The following is a 12,835-nucleotide window of genomic DNA, read 5'->3' as shown; positions in this document are numbered from 1 at the left end:
AACACTCTGGTCAAGCCACATTCAGTAGGTTCAGCTTTGAGCTTGAAGCCAGAAAGTGCTCCAAGGCTGTGCTCCTGACCACGATCCTACTAAAAAGTACTGTGCTAAATAAATATCTGATATATCTGGGACTTATTCCCTGGAAGGATCACAAAGTGTTTTGCATGCTATATATAGGAATCACTTCATCTACCACCAAAATGTGGTTACATATGAAGTGAAAGAGAGGGCAAAGAACAGAAACACTGCAGCTATGATGTGAAAAATAGATCAGCTAAATTTTAAAGGCAGATGAATTTCTTGAGCCTGAATCAGAGCCTTTGAATCTATTTAGCAGAAAACATCACAAAAATTTTCATTGATGCCCTGTTGTCAGATTCTTGGCTCCCCTCATTAATGCTGAAACATAGTGGTCCCATTTTTCTGTGGCCCTACCTGAATTCAGGCTCTGATGTACATTTGCCCTTTAATCATAATATGATTACTTTAAATATAATTTTGAATACCAGGAGGACCTGCCACAATGATACCAGTTCCCAACAGTAGAGAAAAAAGCACAAAGGAGGAAAGACTGTTAATAAATTACTTGACAACAGCCATCCCTGTAGTTCACCGGAACAGTGACTAATGCATTCACCCTCCCAGCAATCCTGCAAAATAGAGATCATCAGTTACACTGAGGAGGAACCAAAGGCTCAGAAAGACTCACACCCTCCATGCCCTGCAGCTGTTCTTACACTTAGATCACAGTATCAAAGTCCCATCAATGCCTCTAAGCAGAGAATCTCTCTCCCTAAGGACCCAGGCCCCACCAGGGTCTGGGACCTAAAGCATTCACAGGGGTCGTGGACTGACAGTTTGGTGGCTTCTTCCAGCTGTTGATGTGGAAATTAAGTGCATTTTTGTGGTATTTTCCTAACTACTTCTAGGCCGTGTCCAATCTTTCAGTTTGTGTTTATCCCTGACCACAGAGCTGGAGCTCTCCTTTGGCTCTCCCCTAATGCCACACCATCCATCTCCCCCTGGGCCTTCTAGCCCTGACCTTTGGCTCAGGGTAACACTTTACACTGGGAATGTGGCACCTCCAAAGCAGAGAGTGCAATGTTAGAGCTGGAGAAGGAGCCCAGTGCTTCACCAGAGCCTGGCACTACCAGTTATTCAAATTATATCATCCATCTTCTACCTATAACCATGTTCCAAAGGGATTAGACAACTCACAACTCTGGTAAATAGTTCTGGAGCTTTTCACCTCGAGGTTAGAGGTTCACAGTCTCCCTTGGTTATGACTGTAAGATACTCTTTGGTGCTTTCCCTGACTTACGTGTGTTGCAGGGCAGTTATGTCTACTTCTCTCTATCTGTTACCTGATTTCACTAGATTTTTTTTTTTAAAATTTTTAAAAACTTTTTAGCCTACTGTTTGGATGGATCAGTGGAAAAGGATACGAAGAAAATATCTGTATGTGGTAAAAATGCACTAGAATTTATAAGGCTTTTACTTTCAACAGAATTTTGAGGGCTAATAAAAAATGCAAAAAATATAAAATATATAAAATATTTCTCTTCCTTTTTCCTAAGGAGACAGGGGTTGAGCAAACCAAATCTTGCACTGTGCTGCAAAGAAATGACCACGAAGTGAGCAAGATCCAGTCTTCTGGAGATAACCAAAAAAGATGTCAAGTTAGTGAACCTGTGAGAACAGTCTAAAACCCGCAGTCTCACCAGGGGAACATATGATTTGCCACTCTGGATCAATTAAGAGACTCCTCATGAGAGTGGTATTTTTGCAAATACATGGAGTAAAGGAGCTGAGAAAGCTTATTTGGGATGTCTCCTGTAAAGTGAAATTCAGAGGCAGACTGATATCTAATTCAGGACAGTATGAAAGAAATGTGTGCTGCTCCTAGCAATGAGATACTTCTGTAGATAAAGCTAACAGTTAGAAATTACAAATTTGCTTGCATTCAAAAAACAAAAACCCGAACAAACGAACAAAAAACTAAACAAAAAAACAACAAAACGAAAAACCCCCAAACCAATCAAACTGAAAATCTATCTTTTCTCTGAAGTGTACATTTAAATTCAGCCACTTCTGACTGAAACAAATACATGATTTAAATATTCCTGGCTTATCCATTCTTATTTAAAACATTTCTAACTCTCTTTCCTAGCAAACTACTCTAAGTGTACAGGCAGTTTAGAAAAGTTACATGTAGCTGAATTTAGTGAAGATATGAAGTTTTGGTGTTTGAAATTTTTTTCCAAAGTTCAGCTTTCAGGGTCATGCAAGCATGCAAAAAAATCTGAACTTCCACTTAGTAAAAAGAAAAAAACAAAATATTTTTAAGCCCCGTGGTTGCAAAGAAAGATTTTGAAAATAGAGATCATAAAGTCTCATAAGGCAGAAGACAAACAAAAAATCTATTTGTATTATTTTAAAGCTCTCATCTTATTAAAGCTAATAACATAATTAGGGGGCAGGGTGGATGTCTGCTCCATGATATTTGAATGCCTGGTTTGGAAATGCTGGACTTTACTGTAGTATTTTCTATTTATTGTTTATTTTTAGTATTGAGTACTAAAATTCCAAGTTTCAGTGGAGTAGAATGCTTTCTTCTCCTGAGGTGATAAAACCCTGAAAATAATGGAAATACTGACAGAATGTAACTACACTGTCTCAAAAGAATCACCCTGATTTTTAGTTTCTAATTAAAAGCATATTTCTTTCAAAATTGGCTCTTATATAACTTGTAAATCATTTTGGTGGCAGCTCAGAGGGAAATAAGGGGAACGTTGATCTTGGCAAGCTTGATCTTGGCAAGAAAAAAAGAATTTTCATCTGAACTTCAAATTCTTAAAACCTCTTAATCCAAACAATATATATACTAGGTCAAAGAGCTCTTTAAATGAAGAAAAAAAAAAGCATCAGCAAGTTTAAAGTTGCAAAGAAATTAACAGGTATTCTGCTGCCTCCCTGTGGAAGCTGGGATGCTTTAACTTGAATTCCTTTCAAAACCAGAATCTAGTACGTTTTCATTTTTAGTTCAAACCAATTTGCAAGAGTATTTCTAATTATCTGCTGGGTTTAAAAGCACATACAATGCTCAAGATCTGAACAGATGGATGATGTTGGAGGACGTAGGTGGGGAGATGGCCATGAAGGTGCTGTGGGTGCTGCACAGGCCCCGAGTGCTGTATCTATTGCTGGTCTAGTGGCCAAGGCTGTTCTTTGAGTGATCAAGGAACCACATCCTGTGACACATTCCTACTACTCCTATACTAAGCTCAAGAAGAAAAAAAAGTTAGTTTTCTACTGTTTTAGCCCCAAACCTGCTCTCTAGTTAGTGCAGGTAGGGAAGCAGCAAAATGCTGCCAGTGGGTTCAATTGCTCTGTAAATGGAGCTTCACTTTGGGTCTCCTTCACCCCTCTGGAACACAACAGTGTGTGCTTCTGTTCTGTGCCACTTCTGTTCTGTGCCGCTTCTGAGGAAAAAGTGTGAGAGTAAACAACTCTGACCCTTCACTGAAGGAGGAAAACAATACAGAAGACAGTAGCAAACAAGGGCATTCAGGAAAAGGCTCTTGAAGGGAGGGAAGCCCTGGATAGAGCAGCACAGAGGACTGTGCAGGGAGTAGATGGAGAAGAAGTGGCACTCCTTGGCCAGCACTAGAGGAGGTACGAGCCAGTGTTGACTCAGCAGGCACGGCCTGCCAGAATGTCAGGGTCAGCACTGCCCTGCCTGCCCTTCTCCAGCACTGAAAGGACTAATCAGATCTTTTTTGCTACATGTCTCATATTTCTACTTCCAAGTTTTTTTTGGCAGCTGGCACTCACTGCTATGTGATCCAGGTGCAGTGGAGCCTGTCCTGGCACTTCTATTAAAGAAGAGATGGTTATCTGATTCCATCTCATCTGAGCCACCTGAGTGAGCTAAACCATCCTCTGGAGATGCACTGCTCCTTACTTAAGAATTGAATTGCATTCAGGGGGAGGGGTGAGAGAAACCTTCCTCTAGAGATTATAAAGGAAACTCAGGAAAGCTTTTTGATTTATGTGCTTTGAATTATACAGGATTAATAACAACTACATGAGCATGCACTGAGTATTCAGCCTACCAGCTCATTAAACACATCTAGGACAAGACACCACTGACTGTTTTAGCTTCTCTGGGGCACTTTCCCAAGAATCATGATAAGGTGAGTCCACAGGAATGCAATGGGTTAAATGCGGATTTGTGTCATTTGTCATCTACAAAGAGGACAGTGCGCTCTCCAGGCTCAGGCCAGCACAGACTGTGAGATCATTGCCTCACACTCGAACTCTACAAAAGATCTCAATGAAGCCACCAAAATTGCAGAAAGCCACAGCATATAATCTGCCAGAAGGTAATGAAATATCAATAAGATTAGGTTCTCCTGGCAATAATTCCCCCTAAACATTTTCTGTCACATGTTTTTCATATGGCTTTAAAAATATCAAGGCATGCCTAGTCCATTGAGAAGTAACACAGAGCAGGACATCACTGAGCTTGGAAGCTGTTTAAGGAAATAGCTGAGGAATCCACCTACAGGAGTGGCTTAATCTTCAAATAATCACAATATTTTGTTTAATTAGCATTAAATGTTGCTGCAGGCTGAAAAATTTTCAACTCTTAAAAATATAAGATTGCCTTTTTGACACAAAGAGCCTCAATCTGTACGTCACTGTCATATTTCTGACCACACTGATGAGCAAACATTAATTCCTGATTTTCTTCTCCCTTTCTCTGCTCCCTTTTTCATTCCTGTGATGGTAGTATATCCTCAAAGGGAGCCACTTGTTCTGTCTAGGATGGCCTCATGTCTAGGGCTGACCTGGACAGTCCTGGAACACTGGCTTCACCTAGAAACCACAGCCCCATTGAGTTCCTAATTCTCACAAGGGAAAGGAAGACACACGATCTCACCTGATTTGCACCCTATGTGCCAATGTGAATTTTCTCGTGCAGACCAGATGTCAGTTGAGCAAGAAACAGTGGCACCAGCAATGGCTCCATTTTCCACTTCATATAACTATGGAAGTTTGTTGGCAGGATTTTTTTTCCTACCAAATTTCTCACTTTTTTTTTTTTCCCCTGCCGCTGTTGAAACTCTGTGAGAAAATTTCATTTTCAGATTTTTGACTAAAAAAGTGAAACAACTCAAAAAACCCCAGCACAAACTTTGGGGAAAGGGAAAATAATTTGTAACCCTAAGAAAAGCACTACTTTAATTCCTAATACCACCTTTAAAACACTTTTGTTATTTGCTGTCTTTCATCTGTCTTTCTCACAGGAAGAAATATTAAAAAAAAAAATAAATTTGTAGGGATTTATTTCAGTTCTGTGATCTCTAAACCCCTTCGTCTCAAAGAAAAGGGCACAGAACTCAAAATAAGAGTGTGTGGGAAGAAATGTTCTGTAATCATCTCTTCCATGAAATAAAAAGGACAATGTAAGTAAGGAGAAAGAAGCCATCTCATTTATTTACTTCTCATCCATTCTCCATTAAAAAAAATAGATGGAACACCTTTCAAGGAAAACAAAGCAAGCAATTCCCTTTTCCAAGGGAAAATATAAATTATGGAGAAAAATGGATTTGGTGCTTCCTGTTATTTAGGCCCTTTTCCACCTGTTGGTAAGGAAAGAAAAGGGAAAGTTCTACAAAAGCAGGAATTCTGACCCCTTTGCCAAATAAAAGAATATGACTGTTTTGAATGAGTCAACTGTTTCTGTTTCTATTTTTTTTTTCCAAAGACCCTCCAACTCTGTCTCAAACCTTAAAAAAAAAAATAAAAATCCATAAAGTATTTACCTCTTAATGCATCACTTCTGGGGCCACATCAGTGGTTAATGAATGACCTGAAAGATGCCACCCAATGACCAATACATAGATTGAGTAATTTGTGTTGTTATTTGTCCACCTACCTACTTATCACTGCCTGGACACAGGTATTTCTTCAGCCTTAGGTCAGACTCTGCTTAGCATTTTCACCTAAATATTAAAAACAAGGGGCATAAGGATTGACAACTTGGTAGAGTGTAGAGATGAACCACAATAAATGTGTGTGGTGTGGTCTTCAGCAGAAATACTTCAGTGCACATTTAAGGTTTCCAGGACAGAGGATCTGAGCAGTGTCATCATCCCCTTCACTCCCCCAGCTATGACACTGTTACCTGAAGAGTTGAAACAGACAAAGGATCTACATACTTCCTTTCCTTGGAAACAGGACTAAGTCCTATAGGACTTCTTTTTGCAAGGCCCTACTCCCATAGGACAATCTGTTGGATCCCAGCTGAACACGGTGCCCATAGTTTAGGCAAACACCTGGCCACACATCTGTGGGAAAATGTCTGAAGCAGGCTGATTTTCTAGTTAGCCTGAAAAAAAAAGGGAGAAGCATGTTCGGGCTGTAGCTTATGTGTCATACAGTTCATTTATCCCCTTTCATATTTTTTGGGAGGGAAAGGAAACAACTCAATTTCTTGCTTTGACTACATGGGTGGCTTTCCTGGGGACCTTCTTGGCTCCACCCGTTTTTAGCCAAGTGACACTTGAGCAACCAGGTGCTTTGGAGCAGGATGAGCACAACTATCCTGTGGAGGAAACTTCAGGAAAGCATGGGGCAGGGAGTTCAGCTCAGCAAGGTTCTCCCTACAGGGCTGCCAAAGCCAGGAGAGGATGGGCAGAGAATGGTGAGAAACACAGCAGTTCTGATCATCTTCTGGTGACTGATCACAGAATCAGTAAGGTTGGAAAAGACCTCCCAGGTCATCAAAACCAGCAACCTCGCTCTGACAGCACCACCACCAAACCATGTCCTTAATGAAATGAATAAGATGAATGTATTACAAACAAACCATGGGAATCTGCTTGTAGACAGGGCTGGGAATTTACAGATAGGGAAGTAATGGAAGAAATTGTCAGCTCTAGAAAGTGTTGCTAATTGACACAGAATGCTGCTTAGTCAAGGCTGAGTAAAATTCCTGAACCTCGAGAAAAAGAACAAAGACTTAATAGAATTATGCATTGTGTTTTGTTATAAGAAGAAAAATAAAAGGGAGTGCATATTAGAGGGGGACATAGAGTAGGCGATTTGGGAAATCTGTGCTTTCCAAGTACCTCAGCCAAATGGGGGAAAGAAGCGGGTGATGTATTTGGGAAATTGGGATAAAAAGGGGGCTGCATCCTCCAGCAATTTGAGAGACCCCGTGACCTCTCCTTTTATTTGAATAAAGTTACAGGACTTCTCTGTCTCCCTTTTGGACACAAACCTCCAGCATTGTGAATTTTACCACAAGCTAAGCACCACATCTACAAGTTTCTGGAACACTGTGACGGTTGACAAATCAAACCCTTTCGTGGGCAGCCTGTCCCTACGCTTCGCTACCTTTTCGGTGAAGAATTTCCCAACCGCAGTATCCAAACGAATGCTCCTTTGGCACCACTTGCGACCTTTCGCCGGGGGGGAAAGGCCCCGAACAAGGTGAGGCCGAGCGGGCGCCACCGCTCCCGCCTCCTGCCACGAGGGGGCGCCACCGCCCCGCCCGGGAGCCGCCTCAGGAGCCGCCGCGGGATGGGGCCGGGTCCGCGGAAAAGCGGGGGGAAAACCGATTAAAAAGCAGAATATAAAAGGGAACTGAAGGTCAGTACCTCACAGGAAATGCCTTCCCAATATCCTTTTCCAGACGAAATTTTTCTAAGAGCCTGCTTAAAAAAATAAAAAAGTAAAAAAATTTGGAGGAGGAAATGTCTTAAATAAAATGTCTTTAAGCATATTATTCATACTTTTGACGTTGGTTCCAGGTATTAGCAAGAACGTGTGAATGCGGGCACTCCCCGAGTTGTCTCCCTGGTGCAGGAGAATTTAATCTTTTACCGCAAAAATAATGATGAGTAGCTGTTTCTGAATTCTGATTGAAACAGCTTCTTGTTTATGTGTTAATGAAAAAAAAAAATTGTCTCTTCGGTCTAAAAAATAAAGTATGTCTATGAGTACTACCGGCTTATCTTGAAATAATAGGAGTAATATACATAGAAATGGAACAGCTGAAAAGTTAGGCCTGTGAAGCAGATCCTTGGGGGTTTTTTTTCCTGGCGTGAAAAAGATGATTTAACTCATTAAGTATTGATTTAAATGAAATGGATTTGAGTTTAATGAACAAAATTAGATTTTTTTTTTTTTTTCAAGTAGTTCTTAAACAGCAAATTTCTGGCCAGCTCTGTGAGTTCCATTGTATCAGCAATAGCCTGGAAGCTTCTCCATTTCAGGGACTGTTCCTTTATTTCTTAATGCTTTGGATAGTCTGTTTCTCTCTATTTAGATAAGAATGCCTTAATTATGGTTATTCTGTAGAGAGTGGTGGAATACAGGTTTCTGTGCCCACACTTGCTCTCAGCAATGCTGCTCATAATGACCTTAAGCCATGCTACAGAGAGTAATCACTAAATTCTACCTAAAATTGTTTGGATTTTTTTTGGTTCCTTTTCTGAAATAAAAAAAGTATGTTTCAGAGAGGAAAGAAATAATTGCTTCCAGAGGAAAAATAATCTTTCAATGCACTCATTTTTCAGCACAATCCTAAAGAATTCTCCTAGAGGTTAAAACTACTGAGTTGAATGAGTTTCTTATCTTCCCCTATTCCTTTTAAATAAAGACGTACCTGAAACAAAAGAGTATCTGCCTAAAGGAAATACTTAAGAGAAATTGCCTGGTTTTTACATGCCTTTGATTTTCAAACCCTTAGAATTTTTATATTCAAACAGTTCTCTGTTATCACAGATATTTTTGAGGGGGAAGTATAATTCTGATTTCAGCAAGTGAGGGCAAGGAAGATGCCGCATGTTGCGGAATGGGTTCAGTAATGTCCTCCACTGCCAGTGGGGAAGGGGCAAAACCAAGAAAGAGACAAAGGACACAGCCCAGTGCCCACAGAGTCCCCACAGGGAGCCCTGGGCAATGCCCACCCATGGGTATCATGGACAACTTTGAGCTGAAGGAGGTGGCCCTGATCCACCTTTTTCTTCTTGGTTAGTGATTGCCAAACCACCCTCAAACTCTGCAGGTATCTATACAATATCAGCTGTTTTCAAGGGGGCTGGGGACCACTGTTCAACAGAAATAAATACATTATTTAATTTGGAAAGCATATTAAATTCGTTTTTTAGTTCATTACACTTCACTCCCCAGTGAAAGCAGCTCTGTCATTACAAGTAAGATTGCTTTGATATTTACCTGAGCTCAAAAAAATGCCATTTCTCAATCTTACTGAAGACGACAAGTAATAATTAGGAGGGGGAACACTGTCTGAGGAATAAAGGATAACAAAGGCAGCATTGCATCTGTTGTAAAAATACTGCAATAAAATAAGACTAGGCATGTACCATCCCATTTTCTCTTACAAAGGGTATGGATTGAAGGCTGATTAATATCTCATATGGCATCACCACTAGCTTTCTAAAATGAATGTTCTTTCCAGGCCAAATTTGGGAGGTGAAAGGAATATATTTATTTTTAAATTTCTGTCACAACACAGTTAAAATAGCTCAGGTACTTATGTATGCACTTTGTAGTAGTAGACTCGTGTATCACACTCTTCCAATAAGGATGCACATCCATAAGGGATCAGGGTAGGCAGCAGGGCAGAGACCAAGCACTGGCATGATGTTCCAGGTAGGGGGTGAACACAGGGTTCCTCCTCTGTGGCTCTGTTCACTCCTCATCATCTGCCACAACTGTTTTATCATAAACTCTTCAGATGCAGAGACTCTTCCTCCCCAGGAACACAGAGTGCCTAGAGGTGGAGTTTTGATATCAGCCTAGGCTTCCTTGCTCTACTCTAATGCAAATAATAATTAAAAGCTTCATGTTGTACCTTTATGCTGAAGACAACACCTCAAATGCAATTGTGATAAATGAAAAACAATCACTCTCATTTTATCCAGGTATTTTTTTTTTTCTGTCAAAGCCACAAACAAGAAAGAAAAATTAAAAATAGCACATTTAGTCTTGCATTCCTAGTAGGGCTTTGATGACAACCACACACAGTGGATTATATATATTTCATTTTCCAGATAATAACATGAACTGTTCATTCCTTTCCAACAGACTACACATTCCAAAAATATTTAATATATGTTTAATATACTGATTATTTCCTCCATCATGTTACTAAAGACAAATTAAATACACCTAATGATCCCTTCTAGTTCTATAATCCCTTTAATCCAAAGATCCTAAGGCACACTACAGTTGTTAATTTGCCATGAAAAACACTCTGCCATAGAGCTGTGCTAATAAATTACTTTGGTAGCTGAATCTAATATACATTTGGCTTCAGTATGACCCATAGTTACATTTTTAGCTATAAAGAAAGGAAAAACATTCCTTTTCAAGTGAAAGGAAGCATTTTGTTTGACCTGAAGTGTTTTATTTCTGAAGAATGAAGATTTGGAAAGAAGTGGCCAGATTCATAAAGAAAGTTGTTCAAATGAAGATGAGGTTATTATTTGGCCTTGTGTAGTTTAATGGTTAGGACAGTTTTGGAGGAAAAAAAAAATTAAAAAATACCAGGGGATTTGAAGACAGGTCTATTCCAAAAAATAATTTTCTCTATAGTTAGGGCTTTTCCTGGAAAACAGAGAATCTGTGTACCTCTCCAGAAGCACGCATAAAAGGTATAAACTCAGGTTTATCTCACAGGGACTTTAGGTACAAGACAAAGTTCAAGGGTACATCTGAGCATTCCTTAGAAATTCTTTGTGTAGCAACTCAAATCTCTCAATTTCTCCACTATTTAGATATACTTTTTCCTCTCCCGGTAGTTTGTTTATTCCCCCTTTTCATCCTCCCCCTAGAGCTGTTTTTTCAAGGAAAAAAAGCTCATTTTTTTTTTTCTGTTTTTCATTCAGCTCCTTTTTTGTCCAAGTAAATCAAGGCATAAGTTTGCATGACTGAGAACAAGTAGCTAAACTCTGAGTTTTAACATTAACATCAATGAAAGTTGCATGGCATCCAGAATCACATATTGGTGGAACTGAGTCTAGACCAGAGAATCTTCCTTTGTGGTGATCTTGCTACAGCACAAGTGCCTCAGCAGCTGCAGAATTAACAGGTCTAAGGATTTTTTTATACTTTCTTTTTGGATAGTGATAAGCAAAATTCACTTTGTAGATGTTCTTTTACGTGGTTTAACATTGTGGTAAGTAATGAAACAAAATTAAGGAGAGAAATTAGGAAAAAATTAAATAACAAATTTAGGAAGCTGGAAATCATTGCCTAATATACATGCAGAATGTAATAGGAATTTGGTAGACAAAGCACCCAACTTTGTAAAATCTTCTGACTTAGCATACCCCTAGTAGATTTAATTTCAGCATGTTTGCAGCATGTTTAATGACATTTTCCTCTCAGATGCTATTGCTTTGTGATTTGGGTCTCTTGAAGATTAATTTATCTTCTATTTTCTTGTTCCAGATCCATAATTAAGGTCCCTCTATTAATCTGGGCATGGTGCAAGTGCTGTGAAAGAATCAGAGCCTACTCCAAGGAGCTTACAGGGACATTGCAACTCCATCTTGTTTTCTACTTTTACCCTGAATTTTAAGTACCTCATTTGTTATTGCTCATATTTATACAAACCTAGCATTAATTCATTACATTCACAGTAAAATCAAGAACCAAGAAGGTTACAGTATGGGCAAAGACTTCATTTTGCAAGTGCCCCATTACAAGTCATACTTGCTTAGTACAAGTACACTTTAGCTTCAGATATCAAAAAAATATTTGTATGTCACTGTCATTTCATCCACTTTTGAGAAATAACGCAAATCTTTCCTGCTCCAGCACACTGAGCTCTTGTTTTTTAAAGGATTTGCATCACTGAAACTAAGTGGAGATTCTTCCAGCTTCCAGACATATTTCAACAGGTAGTGCTGTGCTTCTCACCCTATTTTGCTTAGTGGTTTGCATAATATCCAAATTTTAGGTCTCAAGTGAGAGTTTTGGGGTTTTTTTTTAGGTTTTATTTATTTTGTTTAATCTTGCTTTTATAAAGTTCACAACATTATTACCAAATGGATTCACATTGTGTGAGCCCTGGAGGATCTTAAGAGAGTGCCCAAATTCTGAGTTAAGAAATGTTATTAATGCACCCCTAGTTGTGAATTGGCCTGCCCACGTACCCATGACTGTATTGACTGCTTGCCACTGTCCAAACTGCAGATACAGATGTGACCTCTGCCACCAGAGCTCTTCGCTCTTTTAAGAAAAGCAATGCAACTGAGAGAAGTATCCAGCGTCTCCATCTATACATATTGGTACAGAACAATTTCTTTCAACTGCCTTGTGCTAAGATAAAATAGCCTCAGACCCACAAACTTATAGAGCTCCTTGTAAGCAGTTTACATACATTATATGTTCACAGGATACATACACCTGGTATTTTTGCAGGCCGATTTTGGCAGGTGATGATCTGAACTACAAAAGACTGGAGAAGGAAATCTCATGCCTGTAACCTTAAACCCATGGAAACTTAAGGGAGTGCTGGTAGAAAGATGCATTACACCCAATAAAAGTATTAGAAAGTGAGGCAACATTATCAGATATGTCTGTGAGGGGGAGATAAACATGATGTGTAACCATAAAACAGATAGTGTCCACAAACACTAAAAGCTTTTTTCTAGGGTTTTCACTTGTGCAGTCTTGTTCTCAGTATGCACATGCATATCTATCTCTCCGAGAATACCTCCACAAGTCATTAAGAGTTTTTAACAAATTTGCCAGACAGCAAGGGTTCCAGACCAAATTCTTCAAGCAT

Source organism: Cyanistes caeruleus, chromosome 4 (genome assembly GCF_971803275.1).
Source record: "Cyanistes caeruleus chromosome 4, bCyaCae1.hap1.1, whole genome shotgun sequence".
Taxonomy (NCBI): Eukaryota; Metazoa; Chordata; class Aves; order Passeriformes; family Paridae; genus Cyanistes; species Cyanistes caeruleus.
Note: the sequence above shows the minus strand (reverse complement) of the source record.